Genomic DNA, 20,863 nt, shown 5'->3' with positions numbered 1-20,863 from the left:
AACACTATTGTCTCCTTGCTCTTAGATGCCTATTGATGCATACAGAGCAAAACCCCCAAGGATAACGGCTCTGTCTGAGAAACCAGTGTGGCTCACAAAACTAGGCAGGAGAGTTCACAGGGCCAGCCCAGTATTCAATACCTGTACCATCTGTCTCCAAAATTCCTTCCAATTTGATTTCCTCATGGCCATCGACAGATCAGCCAAAATGTTTGCTGTTTTCTAAATACCCTGTTTACTTTCTTATAGCTGGGCTACTGAGTGCATGTTCTACTTGGAAATTAAAAACAAAGAAACAAAAAAAGAAACCCTCGTTTTAACTCCCATCTACCTGACCAAAGGTGAAGTATGTTTTCTGCACTAAAATTGTATTGTGTGTGTGTATGTGTGAGTGTGTGTGTGTGTGTGTGTGGTTGTCATCATTATGTTTTATACATCTTTGATAAGGGGATTTTTCTCAACTGTCTTTTGTCAAATTTAGTCAAATCTATGCTCATGCATGCACTGTAAACTTAAAAAAAAACGTTTTTGAAAAAAAAATCAGTAACCTACAGATTTCTGCAATCCCACTGAAAAACTTGCCATGCACTTTGAAAACGTTTAACTAGAAAATCAGGAGTCGTTAATTAGTCTGTAATTAAATGTTCGTGCAAACAGCACACAGGTTTTCAGCATGTGGGTGCTCAGTGTGTGTGGTCACAGGTTGGATTCAGAGAGGTGTGAATATGAGACGGAGATCTTATATGGGTTCTAATAGGCGGATAGAGCTGCTGGGGGACAAGAAAGGGACTGTGCTCCTCTTGCCTGGATTTACTACTGTGTGCTATGTGGTTTTCATAGGAAAGTATTAAACAAGCAGCTGTAAGACAGACAGGCAGCTTCTGCAGTAGAACAAAATATATCCTGGGGGTATTATAAACCTGACCTCTGTTGGGCTAATATTTTTGTAGGAAAGTCATGAATATATCTGTACATCTATCTGGGACATGGATCTTTAAAAAAAAACAAATATTTCTTGTTGAGGAATGCTAAGCTATAGAAAGCTTATAAGTGTGTCTTGGTCCCTGTGTCCAACACAGGTGATTTGGGAGGCTCTCAAAGGCTGAGATACTGGGAATATTATCGGAGAACAGCAGTACTTTTATGTAACTTTAAGGAACTTAGGAGCAAGAAGCAATGAATATGATGTACTACAGGGGCTAAAATAGCAGAGAATGAGATGGAGAAGCCAGAGACATGTTTTCTTCAACAGACCTGGGAAGAAGAAATTTGATTGGCTGTAGTTATTATAGTTGAACTCAATATTCAGTAGACCAGGGCAAATATGGCTATTAGTAAAGGGCCATGAAGTAAGTAATTTCTCAACCGTTTATCAGAAAGTCCCCAGTGAGTTGATAGCATTTGGCTAAGAGATTAAAAAAGAAAAGCAACAAACACAAGACAAACAAGCAAAAACCCAGCCTTTAAATGGTTCTAACATTTTCTTTCTAAAAGCACTTAACATTTGGGAGCATGTGTTACACAGGAAGTGCTTTCTAAATGAGAATATTAAATCTGAGCACTTATTTGTTAACAAAATACATATTGAAGAAAATACAAAAAATACTGAACAGCTATCATGTGTGTGTGTGTGTATATATATATATATATATATATATGATTAATACTCTTCTAAGTTTCTAAGCAAACAGTCCTTTTTACGTGGACATGTCTCTTAGGAGGAATAAATAACAGAATAAATGTTATGTTAAAATGCAGAAGAAGCCGGGCAATGGTGGCACACGCCTTTAATCCCAGCACTCTGGAGACAGAGACAGGTGGATCTCTGTGGGTTCGAGACCACCCTGGTCTACAAGAGCTAGTTCCAGGACAGCCTCCAAAGCCACAGAGAAACCCTGTCTCAATAAATAAATAAATAAATAAATAAATAAATAAATAAATAAAAAGCAGAAGAAAAATGCAATACGTGTAATATGCACAATAGAGAAGGGGATGAGAGAGATCTACCATGGCTTCATTCTGCAGTGTTACATGTATGTGGGGATGGAGGTGGTGCATGCCTACAGATGCTACAGTTCCATGCCAGGTGTCTTCTCCAAGCATCTCGACCCTATCTTTGTGAGATAGGGTCTCTCAATGATCTATATTGACTGCCCTGGCTGACCAATGAGCCCAGTGATCTACTCTCACAGCCTACTCCCCAGATCTAGGCTTATACAGGCACCATGCCTGTCATTTTTCTGTTGATGCTGGGGATGAAACTTAGCTCTCCATGCATACCCCAAGCACATTACTCAAGGAACCGTTTCCTCAGTCCCTTCTTGAGTAGTAACAAATGTAACAAACAAACAACATTTTCTGAATGGAAGAATCATATCCTTTGTGTAAAGGGAAGCTTTTTCTTTGTGAGAAGCCTTCCCGCCAGCCTGGTTCTAGTGCCGTATCAGTCCCAAATAAACATACAGGAGGCTATATTAATTATGAAGCTGTTGGCCTTGCTTGTTTCTTACTAGCTAGCTCTGACTTAAGTAATTACCCCATAATTGTTAATCTAAGTATGTCTCTTACCGGAGAAGTTTCCGGGCTTCCTACCCCATGGCGGTGCATCTCGACTCTCTTGTGTTTCTCCTTCCCAGAGTCCTCCTGGACTCCTAGTCCCACCTATCTAGATTCCTATTGGCCCAACAGTGCTTTATTGACATATACATAGGACTTCCCCCATCACCTTTGTCTTCAAAATAAGCAGTGTTTGCAAAGGTAAAATTACAGGCTGGAGATTCTGAAAAGGCTGCTGCAGTACTAAGCCAAATTTTTAAAAATTCCTCCTTCGTCTTGAAAGAAACAGAAATCTCAATTTTTATGACTCTATGGAGGGGTGCAGCCCAGTTCAGTTCAAGGTTGCCAGACCCTAGGTCACTAGCTGTTTTCTCTGGGTCCTACTTTCAAGATTAATAGAAAAAAGAGCCAAATGGGAAAATCTTTCTTAATCCAAACAGCTGGAGTAGAGGAATAGCATACAATAAAATGACTGAGAGTTTTATTGATCTAGTTTTTCATATTAAAATTTAGGTGAGTCAGATAGAAGACTATAGTATATAAGGAATTATGTTAACTAACAAATACAATTTAAAAGAATATGTGAAAAATTCTGAGTGATCAGCAAAATTGGTCAGTTCTACCACAGAAGACATCCAACCTTCATTGTCCATGGATTTTATTTCTTCATACTTATCTCTCTTTAGCCCCAAGGTCAATGCTCATGGGGGGTGGGTGGGATGTGGTAATTCAAGGACAAAATAGTGAAAGTTTTGAGTCACTGGAATCACACTGCCAAAAAACAAGGTGACACACTGCCTCTTATTTCAGCTCTCATGATGCAAACCAATGTCATTTTGGGGGTCTATTTAGTGGCGTTACCTTTACATTCTTGCAGTCTCCAAAGGGCAATATGGGAAAGGCAGGTTCCACCTTAAAGGGTAGAACCAATCTGTCAATGGAATATTGGCCTCCTCCTTTCTCCCTTTACTTCCTGGCTACCATGAAATGAGGAACATTCTGTAATACCCACTCTCGAAAGGCAGTGTGGCCTTGCCACATGCCTACTGTGACAGGGCAGCCATTGACTGAAGCCTCCACAATTGTGAGACAAAAATCATCCCTTTTTCTTGTAAGCTGATGTTAGGCATTTTGTTTCAGTAAATACAAAAGGAAGCACAAAGAACTTTTTTCAGAAAAAAAAGGCATATGTAAGAATTACAGTACTAATGTCATGAAATTAGTGCTACTGAATCAGCAACATATTTATAAATATTGCAATTGTAAATAAAAGCATATGTTATACATTACTTGGCTGATGAAAATGTGATGATCAGAAGCTTACAGCAGCCTGTGCTTATAATTCCCCTAGAATCAATAGTCTGGTACTCACTATTAGACAGTGCCCAGATATATACACACATACATACATTTAAAAAATTTAAATGTTATTGCTAACATACAATAGGAACAATAACCTCCCTCCTAGACACCGCAGGATAGCAAATAAGAGGCCAAGTGTCAGGAATGGATTGCCTCTTAGATGTTATTGACAAGTGAAATCCCATAGTCCTCATTACATTATGGCCTACTGCCAATGCTCCTGACTAGCCTCCAGAACTTGGCGCTAAGACCATCTTGCTGAAGACACCACACACTTCAGTGATATAAGATAGAGAAATCAAGCTGTTATTGACCTTGAAACTCCATGCTGCTAACTAGCTTTCATAGTGCTAGAAGGTGCTACTCACACTACAAGAGGAAAAATGCAATCACCAATCTTACCCAGCTGTGAACCCTGTAAGGAATAAATACCTGACTAGACATGCCCACTAATGCAAAAGTGACACAGATGCCATGGGAGTAATCAACTATTTCCTTCTTGGATTTAGAGCCTGCTCCACAAGTAGAAACCCAGAACTGTCATCATATTAAGGGATAAGAACCTGTGGTAACAGATCATAGACCTTAGGGATGAAACATTACAGTTACCTGTTAAATGGACAGTCCTAATTTGCTTTCTCTTGATGTGATTAAAAACACTATGACCAAAAGCACCTTAGGTACAAACGGGTTTATTTGGTTTACAAGTCCCAAACACAGATCATCATTAAAAGAAGACAGGGCAGGAACCCAGAGGTAGGAACTAGAGTCCAAATAATAATGCTGTGAACCTGCTTGTTCACAAGTAGTTTGCTCAGCCTGCTTTCTTATAACAACCAGTGCCGCCTCCCCAGTAGGCTGAGCTGTCCCACAGCATTAATTAAGAAAACGTCCAATAGACTTGCCTGCAGGCCACTCTGATGGAGGCATTTTCTTTACTGAGATTCTTTACTTTCCAGATGGTCCTAGCTTTTGACATGGTGACAAGAAAAACTAATCAGCACATGAACTAAGTATTAAATAAATTCCAAATGATTTAACCTTATACCACACATTAGTGTAAATTAGTGCATTTGCCAATCCTTATTAGAAAAGCTTTTTTCAGTGACCACAGAGACCCACAACTAGTCAAGGTGCAGAGAGTGAGTCTACAGAATGCTCGTCCCAGTCCTTTTGTCCTGCTAATATTATAATTTCTAATGAAAGAAAGGAAGAAATGTTTAGAGGAAACTGTTGTTTGGTAGCCCAGCTGGTTTTATGCTTTGAAAATACAAATGTTTTTCAAAAGAGACTCTGTCTTCATTAGGTTTTTATTGCTGTGAAGAAACACCATGACCACAGCAACTCTTATAAAGTAAAACATTTAACTGGGGTGGCTTACAGTTTCTGAGATTTAGTCCATTATCATCATTTAGGGGAGCATGGCCAAGTGCAAGCAGATGTGCTGGAGTAGCTGAGCATCCTACATCTTGCAGGAAACAGGAATCAACTGTCACACTGACTGAAGCTTGAGAAAAGATCTCAAAGCCTGCCCTCCCAGTGACAAGCTTCTTCCCACAAGACCACACCTACTCCAACAAAGCCATATCTCCTAGTAGTGCCACTCCCTTTGGGAGCCACCTATTTTTTCAAACCAGGATAGTCTCCATGCCCTTTGTGTGCTCTTGTTTTTGTTTTCTTTTGATTTTTTTAATGGTGCTTTTCTGTCGTTTTGATTTTTTAAAATTTGTTTGACCTTTGAAATCAAGGGAGCTTGAAGTTGGGTGGGTAGGATGATGGGGGAGGATCTATCTGGAAGTAGTTAAGAGAGGGAAAGACCAGCATTTGGGCGGCAGAGGCAGGTGGATCTCTGTGAGTTCAGCATCAGTCTGGTGTCTAGAGAGTTAGTTCCAGGACAGCCAACCAAAGCTACATAGAGAAACCCTGTGTCATAAAAAAAGTAAGTGAAAAAGAGGCGAAAGAACACGAACAAAATACATGGTGTGAAGAATAAACAAAAAAAATAAATTCAATTAAAAATTAATGAAGACAGAAATAAACAGTTCTCAGGAAATTTTAAAAGTGGAGAACATTTAAATCTCTGTACCTTATTTTGTTGTACAATAAACTATAAGTCCTATTCAACAGAATTAAAAATCATGAAAGGGTAGTGGTTTTAATTATAATTTTGTTTAAATATGATGAAATTTACAAATACGAGTTTTGGAAACTAGAATTAAAAGAAAATATTAAAATAAATTGGAAATTAGTAAGAAAATTGTAGGAACTTTCAGATTTAAAGATAAATTCCAACTAGTCTAGATTATCCAAATTAAACCCAAATCTAATTACTCTTAACCCTGCATTCTCATCTAGCCTTCTCCAGCCTAGTTTCTTTGTGACCAACCAGAGCAAAATTCTACATCAAAGGAACAGATGGCTCTTTAAGATGAAACCTACCAGGAGAAGAGATAGGTATTGTTGCTGCTGAGTCCTAACAGGAAAAGGGAGAACTCTAATTCATCTTTGGTGTCACCAAACCTTTTTTACATCTCAAAGAGATAGAAACTGGAGATAATTGACTAACTGTGGTGCCTATCAGCATACCAATGTGTCTGCTGGCCTCCAGGCTCACTCTGTACCTGTAGCTCTTGGCTCTTCTCACCCTGTTCCCTACTCTAAACTTCTCCCACCCATGGGCTTCCCTTCCCTCAGTTTCTGATTCCCATATAACCCTGCCATTTTGGCCATGTGCCCTCTTGGCCTTCTCCTCCTCTCTTGTTCTCCTGCCCTCAATCTTTGTTCATAGCCTGGTTCAGTCTACTGACCATACTTAACCCATTACTTTCTTTCCCTGTTCTGGATTCTTCCCGATACCTCTAGCTGTCCTCTCTCATATCTACAATAAAATACTTCTCAACATTACCTTAGTGCATTAACTTTATGCACTAAGTACTTAACAGCCTATGAAAACATAAGGAAAAAAATCTATGACCCATCTCTTTAAAGGGCTTCATACATTGTGAGAGCTAACTTTTTTTGTTGTTGTTGTTGTTTTTTGTTTGTTTGTTTTTATGATTTTTTTTATTCTTTTTTTTAAATTTAGATAAGAAACAAGGTTGCTTCACAAGTCAGTTCCAGGTCCCTCTCCTTTTCCCTCCCCTCCTCCCGTGCCCTCCTCCCATCCCCCCCCCCCGTTATCCCCTCATTCCCCCAGGGAGGGTGAGGCCCTCCATGGGGGTGTCCATAGTCTGTCATTTCATATAGGGCAGGGCCTAGACCCTTCCCCAAGAGTTCAGGGTGAGAGTGCACCTCACATTGTTCTATGGGAGTCCAAAGTCCGTGTGTATACTTGGGATGGGTACTGATCTGCTGCCCAAGGCTCAATAACTTTTAATTATGATACTTATTAATAAAGATTTAGAATGGATCACTGAGTCCTTTCATCACAGGTTTCTAGAAAAACTAGAGAAATGGGAACTAAAACCACGTGATAGTTTATGAAGGACTCTGCTCAGTCTGGAAGAAAAGAATTCTATCGGATAATTCTATGTCCTGTGCTGAAATCTTCATATGTGACTTGTGCCAACTTCAGAGATGATATCCTTTAACTATGTAGACAGTTAGATACCTAAGTAACAATAATCTAACTTTTCCCACCTTTTACACTCCTTAAACATACCTACTCATACACATACTTACACATGCTCAGACACACACACATACATACAATGCCACATAGGTAAGGAGAGAAGGTATAAAGAGATAAGAAGATGGCATATTTCCGGATTTTCTTCACCTAGCATAGACTTGGCAGGCTTCTTGTCCTACTGATAGGATTCTTTCTGGCTGGCCTGCCTGGACATGGTCACAGCAGGACCTGGGCATGAGATCGCAGCTATTAAGTTCACTCTTTTTTGTCCAACCTGACTAATCTGAAAAATAGAGGGAAGCTTATATCGCAAACACTTAAAATTCCAGTCTTCCAGGGGAAATGGATTTCTCTTTCCTACTCCCCTCCTCATTTGTGGGCATCTGCTCCTGAGGGGTCTCTACAAGTAGCAGGCAGAGAAGTGACCCATGAAGAGATGAGAATGAATGCTCTGTTCAGATTGATTCCGTCAACCTGGAACTAGACTTCTGAGAGTCTGGTGCCAGGCAGTTCATCATTGTCAGCTACATGTTACAATTTGGACAGTTTCTTGATGTAATACAATCCCCAGTGCACATGGAAGCACAATTACATTGAAACTCAACTCAGGGTACATGTCATTTCTTCAGAGAAGATAGGTTTAAGAGATAGGCTACCTGCACTAGCTTAAAGGCTTAAGGAAAGTTCTTCCTGGTTTCAGTCTCACAGCTAAATTCGGGATCATTTTGGTTACTAGTTACCTCTAGTCTTGGTTGTGGGAACTTGGGGAGTCCCTGACTATAAAGGTTTGCCACCTCAGGTCCTGGTTGTCAGAGCTTGGGGGAGCCTCGCTATACAGAAGATATCTCCAGTCCTGGTCATGGGAGCCTGGGAGTCCCTGCCTGTAAAGGTCTAGCTACCCCAGGTCCTGGTTGTAGGAGCTCGATATGGCCTGGCCTGGAAGATAACACACATCACCACACTGTTAGTCACTTCCTATTCTCCACTTTCTGGATGGAAGAACAGGTTCTTTTTACATCTTCCCTATGGAAAATACAACCCTATGTGGTCAACATCTCTGGTTTCTCTGGAGACCTGTGGCTGTAAGGGCATTCATGCTATGTTTTCAACATGTTCCTCTGTGCCCACACTGCTTGTCTCATAGACTAAACCACATGCAACCACATTCTACAGACACCCCACCATCTCCTGAAAATCCACAAAGATCAGAAACTTCCATTGCTGGAGGTATTTCTCTGAAGGCCCTCTCTCTTTTTTAGTCCCACCCCGCCACATGGCAGTTGCACTTCCGACTTCTTAAAGCCAGCTCTCCCTATGAAGCCCCTCTCCAGGCTTCATTATTTTACAGCTCAGCTTGCTGTCCTCTGGTATGATGCATTATCTTCTCTTCTACTGCCTTCCACTACAAGAGTACATCACAACCTCCCATAGCCATGAGACACTTCCTTCTAACAAAGGTCTTTAATAGCTAACTTTGCGTTAGTTTCCTTCTCAACAAACCAGTAACTTCTTTTTGCTATAACAGATGTTAAAAATTCTCTATTTTGATATTGCAATGACCTCAAAATATCCCAGTCATGTCACTTTGTAAATGGTATAGAATGATTCATTTCTGGTTCAGAGGCAGCAAACCAATAAACTTACATTGATTCTTAAAGAATATATTTGATATTTGTCTTCACAAAATTATGTAACTTTATAGGTAGCTTATACCTTATTCCCATGGTTGCTATAAGACTACTATGATCAGTTAACATTTTATAAACTAGGTAATTGAATCAAAGAAATCCATCAGAGGTAAAGAAAAAAAAAGGCAACTCTGCTTTTCTTTGGGAATAAATTAACACCTCCTCTTCAGTTGGATCAAAGATAACATGTTCTATAAAATTTCAGCAAGAGTATAAAAGAGAAAAAGCACTTTTGAGGATTAAATTCAATCAGCATAGAACTCATTCAGGATCCCAAACCAGTCTGCAAGAAATAGATGCATCTAATAATGTTTTCTAGGAAAACAATGAAAAATATCCTAATCTTAAAAGAAAATGTCCTTACTCCAACCTTCAGGTGTTGTGGAGACTGTCCTTGTAGCACAGTTATTAGAGCCAGCCGACAATTGCCTTCTTGACATAACTCATGTGATGGTTTCCATTTAATTGGCTTTTTTTTTGTTTGTAGCTGTTGGTGGGGTGGGGTGAAACTTGGGCCTCCTCATGCATAGGAAGCAAGACTCTACCACTGAGCTCCAGCTCCAGACCTTCATTACATAATTCCATATTCTCTAAGTCTACTATTCACACAAGAACTCATAATTTGCTATAATCAAAGTAAATAGACCTTCTTACTTCTTTGCAAGGGTATGCTGAATCTGAGACCATGCAAAACATCAAGGAAAACAAAGCATTTTAGAAATTGAAAGTAGTAAAATGTGATCGATATGCATAGGAATAATAACCACAGTACTAGAACAACATTATAGTTTGACTATGACCCTGGAAGCTGACCACAGTAATCACTATTCTTGCCTTAAGGAATAAAAATATGGTAATACAGGGCAGAAACAAATGAGCTCTAACTAGAAATATAAGAAATACAAGAGGAAAAAGCAAATTTCATTATTATCTTTGCATAATAATGATAATTCACCCAACAGTCTTCTGCTGCTTCCTTCCTGGGTACCAGGTAATCCATATGGTCCCAGCAGTAAAAGAGGAGGCATATGTGTGAGCCATGAACATCACATGCGGAAGGACAGTTACAATTTTTATAGAAAGCAGTTTCCACATTAGAAAAATACAAAACAGAGCAGCTAATTATTTTATGGTTGATTTGAAAAGATGAAATCTGATTGATTTCTGGGTTTTAACTTGATTTGTGAAAACCTCACATTTTACGTGACTGCCATATTTTCCCTAGTATCTATAAAGTGGTTGATTGGTTGGTTGGGATTTGGTTTGGTTTTTGCTTTGATTTGTTTTATTGTAATTTGCTTCTCACTGAAAATATTCCACAGTGCAAATGATTTCATTAAAATCATTCTGAAATTACTCAAAACCAATGTTGCTATTTTAATTATCAACATTTTCACTTAACAATTATGTTCATGGGGAAATAAAAAAGAACAGTTGGTCCCAACCCTTACTTGCAAACACTTGAATAGTATTTTCAAATTTCTCATTAAAACGTCTAAAATGATGACTGTAAACAAGATGATCCTCCACGAATGACAAAGAGTAGAGGTGACAGGTGGAAGCTTCAAAGTTTGGATTAGCTGAGGAACACAGACTAACACTAACTCTGAACATGCCATCCAGAGAACTGGTTCCAGACTTGCATGTTCTTCTTTAACCTAATAAAAGTTAGTTCCTTTCACTGAGATCAAGTGAAAGACTGGGAAAACAACAGCGTCAAGAAAACCATCTCTTTGTAAGCATTGGAGAAAACTGATCCAGCCAGGATTTAAAATTGTGGAATCTAAGAAAATGCAAGTCACAGAGCTGAACTTTACATGCGGTGCTATTTGTCCTGTTTTGTTGTTGTGGATTCAGACCACATGGGGTAGGCATGCTTAGAAACCCAGTAGGAAACGCTAGTGAAGATAGCTAGGGAAACAGAACTTGATAGAGTTTAATTCAATAACATGAATTTAAAATCAACAAAGCAACACAACAGAAGGGCAAGTAAAACCTGAATGATGACATTTATGACATAATAAAGACCAGCAGGAGCAAACACACAAATCTTGACTGAAGACTGTAGAAGTTCTCTAGGTTCTCATTAAACTTCATCCTGAGAACATCATCCTTGAATTAAGTTAACTTGTAATTACTTTCAAAACAGAAGGAGAGAAAATCCAAGATGTGAGTATGTAGGTATTGGTCAGAAGCCATCCGTGGTAGGCACAATTGGGAACAAGGGCTCTAATTGTCCCTTGGTCTTATTTATCTAATTATTTGTTGTATGAAATGAGTATTGTCTGAGACAGTTAATAGGAAACTCAAAGAGTGATTCACACTTGCTAAACTATTACAACAGAAATTAACACATGCCATTAGACAAGTTGTTGAAATTAACAGCTCTCTCATCTGCTATATATTTCCCCCTTTTTAATAATGTGAATTTTGTTCTTGCTTTATGAGTAGGCCAGCAAAAATACTACCTTAAGCTACGACTAGCAATACATTTCATTGTAAAAGACACAATTTCTAGACTTGAGTCTATCATGTATAATCTGGTGACTTTGAGAAGGACTTCATCTACAAAAAAATGTTCATGTAGGTGAATTTTGATTATCATTTCTAAGTATTTGGCTATACTTCCCTTGTAACATTCCCAGTAACTAAGAATGATGGCATTCTCCTTTAAACATGACAGATTACAAAGGAAAGTAAGAACACTTCAAAGCTATGCCATTTTAATATGTACATATTTGACCAATTGTGTAGGTGAGCTCAGCTCTCAGGGATCCCTGCCTTGCCCTAGTTAACTCACTGTGCTTGTCAAGGAGAAAGCAGGCATTCAGGATGACACCAGGGGTCCCTTTGCTTGTTGCAGGAGAGGGACCTAGAGGCTTTAACTAGAAGCACACAGTCTGACTTCCCAAGGTCACCTTCTCCTAGACATTGTAAGGAGAACTTTGTAAATCTGGGAAATGTGCAGTAAGTGATGGCCACTTAATAGCAGCGACCACGTCTGTTTATTCTTAAAATTTGGCAGACATTCACTTTTAAAGTCTCTTTTCTACACAGAATTAAATTCACAGCTTTTTTTTTTAATCTTACTTGGTTTCTATAGCACCAAATGAATTTTACTGAGAACACAGAGTAACATAGAGTAAAGCAAAGACAATCCCAGAGTTAGGCTATACAGGGCTGGGCTCAGGCTGTCCCCAGCTAGGCAGTTCTAAGTTTGGCCCCATCTTTCAGTGTTTAAGGAACATTCCAACTTTGAAGTTCTATGTATGAGTGAATATAATTATTACATTATAACTGATAGAATTTAATTGATATAATTGTCAATTAAAAATGCAAGTTTATCAGTTTCAACATTATGAGAAATGAAGAAAACAAGTTCTTTGATAGGAGAAAAAGTATTAGGTAGGGATGTTGTCTGCTTTCACTGTGCTCCGATTATAAAACATTTATAATATTCTAGTCATGATGGTTGTCTCACACAGTGCCAAAATTATGAATCCCACATGTATATCTGAATATTAGTTTGAGTCATAAAAAATGAAGTGGAAATGGCCACAAATGCAGTTACTGCTAAAAGCTACTCACAGTGAAAAACTAAAGTGGCTTTCATTCAAAGGGAGAATACATCATGTCTGATTCAGTGTGCTCCAGTACTTAAACAGTTTCTCTGCAGTGTCTTAAGACTCAGGGGAAATAGTACTGGGCACAATATCATATGGCAGAGTAATAATCACTAATTTGTAGGGTGTAGTCGAGGAGAGAGGGGAAGTATCGTGTTTACAGGCACCATGGAGCAAGCATGTGGGAATTCTGTAAAAGACTGACTTGCTTTTGAGAAATATCACATTTCTTCAGGCCCACCGACAGACACAGGAAACCTTTCTCGTTCCCATGGCCGGACGCTTTCATTATAATTGGCTGTGATGAATTATGTAATGAGAATAAACCAGGACCCTGGCTGAATCATGACTCCATATTGATCTCTCTGGCAGTCAGAATCATGCATGGAACCACGTGACAGTTGACTGCTTCCTAGAATGTTCTGTGACGGACAGTATAAATCTCCCAAGTTTGGTTTTGGAAGCTAAAATTGCTAATGCACACATAGAAGCAACTGGCAGCAGGCCCTGAGTGCAGAGAAGACCATTATGAAGAATTACATTCTCGTTAGTTTTCTTTGTCTAATATGATTATAGGATATACTCATGCTCTAACGATTTGTGCTTTCTTCAAATTAACAAAGGTTTTAAGTGAAAATTGCAATGAAATGTCCATTTTCCTTGGGTAGAATGGCTGCAATAATAGAGACAAGTGACAAGCAATGGTGAGAACATGAAGTGGAGAAAGGAATGATTGCATACACTTGGCCATACCACATACTCATGGGAAACAGCATGATTGTTCTTAACAAACTTATGATTATCACAGATGCATCAGCCTTTCTATCGGGTGCATATCCAAAAGAAAGGAAGAGAGTGTTTAGAAAAACTGCTAGGCCGTGGTGGGGCACACCTTTAACGCCAGCACTCAGGAGGCAGGGACAGGTGTGTTGTTGATCTTCTGCTCCAGTGTTAGCAAAAAAGCTGGAAGGGGTTCCTGCGTGGGGGACAATGGTGGATTCCATGGCCGGCCACAAGCATGCTATACAGATAGAGCTTGAGTGAGAAGTTTTATTAGAAAGGGGAGGGAGGGGGAAGGAAAGAGAAAAGAGGTAAAGAGACACAGAGGGAGGACAGAAGAGAAGAGGGTGACAGGAGCAGAAAGAGAACAATAGGCAGAAAGAGAGCAAGAGAGCGAAAGTGGGCAGGGATCTCTCTTTTAAAGGGGTCCTTTGCACCTGCGTGCAGACTAGTTTTACTCATAGAACTCTGGGTTGACCAGGGTACTGCCTGACTGCATTCTGTCAGGTGACAGGGGCAGGCCAGCATAATGCCTGCCTGAATCCTTACATAGATCTCTGAGTTTGAGGTCAGCCTGGTCTACAGAATGAATTCCAGGATGGCTAGGGCTACATAGAGAAACTCAGTCTTGCAAAAAAAAAAAAAAACGTAAAAAAATATAAAGGGGATGGGATGGGGGTCAGAGGGGGCAGGGGAGGAGGGGAGGAGGAGGGAACTGAGATTGACATGTAAAACAAGCTTGTTTCTATTTTAAATTTAAAAAATCTGAGAAAAACTAAAACTTCTTTATAATATGGCACAAAAATATACATTCATTGTTATATATCCACACACAAAATTTAAATCTATAATCAAGAACTGCAGCTTTAACAACTGTGAGATTCAATACCACCACTTAAACCAGCACGGCACAGGTGGCCTCTTTTACAACAAGTACATAAAGTACCGGATACATTGCTAAACACGTAATATAAACACACAAATTGGGGAAGTGGGAGGAATGGCTATAGTGGGTATTGCTGTTCCCAACTCTCCTTCTATTGAAAGACTACCAGGACTTTAGTACCCACTGCTCAGTCTCTGCAGGCCACTCTGTCATTGTTTACTAGTCCTGCCAAGTAGTTTTTCATAGGCCACTTTATGTGCAAAGGGGCCGGCTCATAGATCGCAACATTTTGTGACCCACAGCTGACTGAAAGTGCCCTAAACATTCTCGTAGCTCAATAGGCAAGATTTCAGATGGTGCTGTGAATCTAGGAGCAGGAACAAAGACGGGTAGGAACCTGCATTGTTCTCCGGTTTCTGAGGCTACCAGCAACTCACCTACATTTTTAATAACTATAATCCCCCTCACAGGATAAATTTGTCAACCTTTTAATGACTGAAAACAAAGTTCCAAGACCTTAAAGAATACTTTGACGTAAATACTAGACGACTTCATAAGCAAAAACAAAGAAGCATCCTTAATTCTGTGCTCCATTCTTATCCCCAAAACTCCACAGGCCCTCCACCTGGAACACAGAATAGGGTAGCATTTAAGTTCCAATGGGGTCCCTCAGGAAGGGCCAGGTTAAAGAGCCAGTGTTCCTCAGTAAGATGACATATGTGTGGGAACCACAAAGGGAAAGAAATGTGACAACTGGTCCCCAACACTAACAGCCACGTTACTCTACCACAAAATGCAAAGCAGGAGATTCCCAAGGAAGCCTCAGAATAAATAGTAGAAATATGAGTGTCCATCAGAACAGGTTAAGGACAGATTAGCCTGAACAAAGTTATGAAAGTATATTCCATTCCACAGTTCCCATTCTTGCGAGTCTCTCAACCCATTAGTTTGTAGCCATTTTCAAATTTCTAACTGTGAGCTTTGTCTTTTTAGGCTCCCCTGACTCTCCTTTCCTTGTACTTTAGACATTTTATGGACTTTTTGCATTTTTCTCTTTCAATGACCTGACTGCCTGTAATATGGAAAATCTCCTTTTTTGTCTGTTTTCCAGACAAAATGATCATTTCCCTTCAATAATCATTTCTGAATGAATTGCTAACACAGTAGTTTTCAGTATCTTCTTCATGTTTCCCTACATGGCTCCCAAACTAACTGACATTAAGATGTGAGTGAGTGTCCACCACTCCAATCCTACCTATCTCCCAACTGAATTTTTGTGGTCAGTTAGAGAGCTAAGACAAAAGTGCACAACAGCCCGAGAATTCTCTTCTGTCCTTATCTTGTGCTAATTTATTTGAGAAAGCTCAATAAACTAAAGGATCAACCAATGCCACACCACTATAACTGCTGCCTCACTCAGAGTACAGTCTTGAGGTATGGCTGTGGGCAACCTTTCTTGATGGGTGTGTGACACTGCCTGATCTTGAAGGATGTGAGCTGTCAAACCAATGATGCAGCCATCTCCGTATCCCAACATGCTTGTCCCATCAAAGGACCAAGGTTCAAGAGCTGTACAAGCTCACATAGTTTCTGCTTACTGAGTTCACTGTACATAGGGCTATGAATGGAAAACATGCTGGGGAGTAGGTCCCTTATGAAAACTTCTAGGTTACAGGGAAATCAAGTCCTTAAGCAACAGCAGCGGCCAACAAGGGCTTGTCAGTTACACGCCAATCCAAGTAGCTTCAGGTTTGCTCATGACTCAGACGGAAAGGGCTAATTTTTCCCTGTGCATAACTTTTTCTTAATATTTGCCAGCTGACTAACTAGCATGCATGCCTTTGTTTAAGTACAGTTGCTCTCACCCCATGCCTGTCTTTGGGAGCACTGTCTTTGACTAAAATCTTCAACTGTTTTCTGACCATGAATTAAAGTTCTAACTCCCAAGGTGATGATATTTGTAGGTGAAGACTTGGGGAAGTGATTGGCAAAGGAGGGGGAGCTCTTTGGAATGGGACTGGTACCCAGAGATCTCTTCCACCCCTTTTCTTCCATGTGAAAGTACAAAGAGGACAGTCTGAAACTCAGAAGAATATCTGCCAGAGTATAACCATGTTGGGACACTAAGTCCTCACAGCTGGAAGACAATTGTTTATAGCCATCCAACCACAGTAGTTTGTTTTATAGGCCACAATGAATATATATTCTAGAGATAGAGAAAGAATCTATAATTACATCTCCTCTAAAGTAAATTCTTCAAGAAAAGGGAGGAAGAAATCTCCCCCCTTGAGTGCAACAAGGAGTATTAAACCTCTCCATTTTAGTTTGTATTTGCCCTTTGATGTCCCAGAGACCTAAGGGAAGCTCTTAGATAGGGGGGAGGGTATAATTTTATCTGGAGAGCTTTATGTAACCTTGTTTGGTGGAACTAAAGTAATATTCAGGGAGACATAACTGATTATCATGGGTTACTAGTAAGATACTCGACAAAATCATGGTTCATTTAAAAGGCAGGGGTTGTAAAGAGACTGAAAAACAGAGAAAACAGAAACAGTGACCTGCTCAAGGTGCCCTCTATTTGGTGACATTGGAAAGCAGGGGTAATAACAGATAAGGGAGTGGGCATTTGCAATGTTTGGAAGCTAGGGCTCTGTTTATCCACAGATCCCCCTATTAAAAGTCCCAGTAATTTTATCCTTTCATACTAGCCTGAAGGAATGGGAATCCAATTATAAAAATTGTGACTTAGGACCAAAATGCATGGGAGATGCATTTAATCCCTCTATGAAAGCCATTACTGAGAACATGGGAGTGGATGAGGTATGCTTGCCCTGTTGCCCACTAGGAAATGGTGATAGCAGACAAGACTTCTCAGGATAGTTACATATGGATACTTGATATTCCAGTGTCTCTAGAAGTAGAGGCATGCCTGAAAACACAAGAAGGATTCAGACAAGACACCAAAGGGCAGGCTGGGGTAGAAATACAAAAATGTGCCAAGATATTCATTGGGCTAAGTTGCTTTTGATATAGAACAGATAATTGGTGTAGATGGAAGGTGAACACATTGCTCATGCCCCCTTCCCGGAGTATAGCAAACTGATTGACCCTTTGCCCACTTTTTATCAGTTGTGCTAAATGGTAACCTTTAGCCGTCTGTGATTTCCTCTTTGGAAAACATTAAGACTGCTGAAAGATCAGATCAGAGGGAGAACTGAAGGGGTCAAGTAGATGCTGGCCCAAAGAGAGATTTGGATACCAAAGTAGATTCTGTGTTCAGATGCCTCAGTGACTATCCCCATAAAGAAAATGGTTGTGGGAAGAATTTTGATCCCACTCTTTAAAAAATATCCTCTCTGGTGAGTAACCCAGGCAGATGTTCACTGGAGATTAACAACAGAGTACAGTGGTGTGGTATTCAGCAATCTCTGATATGGCCAAGACAGAAGCAGACCTAGGTGGGAAACTACACTGTATTCCCATCGTGATGCTCTTGAGTTTGTTTCATGAAAGCAGACATTAACCAGGAGACCCACTTTCTAAGAGAGTACTGACCAGAGACTGCATCAAGAAATAGACATAAAATTCCAGAATAATAAGCAATCTGCTATTCACCTGTCCTGGAACGATCATGGATGGAAACTGTAGGAAGTCTGGAAGCAAGTGGCTGGGAACTCAGTCAGTAGATGGTGTAATGCCAGAAAGAGGGCCGTGTGCAATCCTTCAGGTTTAGGGTAATCAACCCATCTGAGGCAGAGCTTATTTATTTGACTCTGGTGTTGACTATTAAGTTGTATTGAGGTTCAGCTGGGGCATATGCTGGGTCTGGACCAGGGAGATGATGAACACGTGGCTATACCAAACACAACCACCTGAGGAGCCAGTGGGGAATGGTGAATTGGTGTATATGGCTGTGGTGTTTTCTTGCCCAAAGATACCTGAGACAGGGTGGGTGGTACACACTTGCAATTCCAGCACTCTTGCTGTGAGAACTCGTGTGAAGAGCAGCACCATGTTGTCAGCACACATGCCACTGTGAAGGCTCAGATCTCCGGGAAATGACTTGCAGTTTTCAAGAACATCAGTCATGGACCACAACATAGTCTTCCCCTGGGGACCAGACTAAATGGTGTATTCTTTCTCTAGATTACTAGAGGCTTCATTTCTTTGGGGAGAGGTCTATTATTTAGCTATCATGATTTTGATTGTTGTCTACATATTCACATTACCTGGAAATTAGGTAATGTTAGAAAAGAGATTCTGAGCACCAAGCCCAGGCATCAGAGTTTCTTTAGACACTCTGAAGGGATTAACACACAGCTCTAGTTGAGAACCATTTCTTCAGGAAAAACACTGAAAAAACCAAGCCCACCAAGACAGACAGCGCTCACTACAATGCCCGGGGTTAGGTTCACAGTCCTGCACTGTTAATGAGTGCTGTGGTCCATGACTGGAGAAGCTTTGGAACTTCTAATAAAGGATGGCTGACTTACTCTCTTTCTTTGGCCAAAATCAACGAAGTGCAAATCTTAGGAAAACTCCCTCCCAACTTTCCCATTTCCTCCCTTCTCCCAATCGGTTACCCCTTTTCCCATTTTCTCCACCCCCCCTCTGCATCCTCTCTCTCCTTTGCTCATTCTCTCTCAGCCCCTTTCCATCCTCCCCAGTCATCCTTAAGTACCAGCAATTTCTGTGGGGAGAAGTACTGAGCATTCTGTCTCTGTTCTGGTGGCTTCAAGTGGAGCTCATCAGTTCAGCAGGCCTGATAGGCAAATGGGGAAGTTCAGGGAGGTGTGTGTTGTGGGGTGGTGGGGGGTAGGGGGCAGAGGGTGGGGGGAACCAGGAGGCTCAAGCCTCTTTTTTATTCCAGTGAGGAAACTCTTACTTCTGTTTTCTTTTAGCCTTATGGATGCTCTTTCATTTGAGAGGTGTATTTCAGTTGGAGAAAAAAAAAAAAAGAAAAAGAAGAAATCAATTTTTGTTCAACATCTTTGTTAGCACACAGGTTATAAAGCACAGGCCATCGCCAAAGCCCAAGTGTGAACCAAAGAACAGTCTTTACAACTCACAGGGAACACTGTTGACAAGCAGACAAGCTTTTATGTGCTAGGCCTGCCTGGGTCAGCAGCCTTTGGCCTTGCCACTGTGAGCTCATACTTTCAAGACTTTTCTTTATCTTAGATACTTGCCTTGGGTGAAATCAGAGCTCTTCTTTCTGTGCAGCCAGAGGCTATTGTCTTTTATGGTTTTATGCCTATTTAATCGAACCCTATGCAATTTTAAGGTTCCATTCCATAGGGAACTTGATTCTCATTTCCCCTCTCATATAAGGATGGGCATTAAAAAACTAAAAGGCTATCCGCAGAGAAGTTTGACTTTATGTGAATTGATCAGATTTGATCTGATCTCAGCTGTTGCTCATAAGTCAATTCAGCCCAAGTTGCTTCTCTATTTTGTGCTCAGTATGGGATTAGTTTATGAGTGAGGGTCATCCAAGTTGTTACTCCATACCTATTAAATCAACAAGCTTACCCAATGAGTTCATGTCTAGAGGGAGACAAGACTCAGCTGGAATTTGAGTGTGGATGTGATTAGGCAAGAGAACCAGCAGGCTGCTTCAAAAGGGACTCATGAACCCACAGAGCACGTGCTCAACATGGTCTGAGTTCAACTATACAACAAGAATTAGGTTCCAAGCAAAGAGACACTGCTTTAGGGTCTGCTGTGGAAACCTACCAGCACTCACCAGATAGATTAGTGAAGGGAAACTTCAGGGAATCACTTTTTCTTTTTCTGGAGATAATGAACAACGACTAAAAAGCAGCTCTGGTCTAGCATCCTCTAACTGGTAGGCACAGATGAAAATGCACTCAATACATGAAGCAAAGACATTCAGTGCTTTTGCAAAAGAATTCAATACCAACATTAGTCTGTCTTTCAAAGCCCAGGGACCTGGCTTCACTCTAGACTGATAGGACACCCTGTCTTTTCTACAATGACCTTCTGTGTAATTGCTTTTCCTTTATTGATTACACAAAACTTAATAACAACATAACTTTTTTTTCTATTTGCTTCTAAGGCAGAGCTTTGCGTGATAGAATCTAAATCATGTCCTTCTGCAAATTGAAATTAGAGCTGTAGCTGTCTGTGGTGCCACCCTGGAGTTCCTTCCAATGTGGGAGATGACTCGGATAGCCTAGTTAGAAAGGGTATAACCTACTACTCTCCTGCAGGCTTACTGTAACCACAGTGGACAGGAACCCCAAACGTGCCTTCTTTGTAAACAAGGGCAGGGCAGCCATCTGGGCTTCCATGAAAATATAATACTCTCTTTCCA

At 40.4% G+C, this 20,863-nt stretch overlaps 1 long non-coding RNA gene across 1 annotated transcript in view; it reads right to left on the bottom strand.

Annotated features, from left to right (window-relative positions):
• The window catches only part of LOC110340552, a 46,364-nt gene extending 28,120 nt beyond the window's left edge, over nucleotides 1-18,244 (bottom strand). Inside the window, exon 1 of the long non-coding RNA XR_002382343.2 lies at nucleotides 18,142-18,244. This is a non-coding gene — a long non-coding RNA (uncharacterized LOC110340552). The remainder of the gene's footprint in view (nucleotides 1-18,141) is intronic.
• Between the last annotated feature and the right edge of the window lie 2,619 nt (nucleotides 18,245-20,863).

The sequence above is a fragment of the Mesocricetus auratus genome, unplaced genomic scaffold (assembly GCF_017639785.1).
Source record: "Mesocricetus auratus isolate SY011 unplaced genomic scaffold, BCM_Maur_2.0 Super-Scaffold_100006, whole genome shotgun sequence".
Lineage (NCBI taxonomy): Eukaryota > Metazoa > Chordata > Mammalia > Rodentia > Cricetidae > Mesocricetus > Mesocricetus auratus.
Note: the sequence above shows the minus strand (reverse complement) of the source record. Positions and strands in the feature narration are given on the sequence as shown.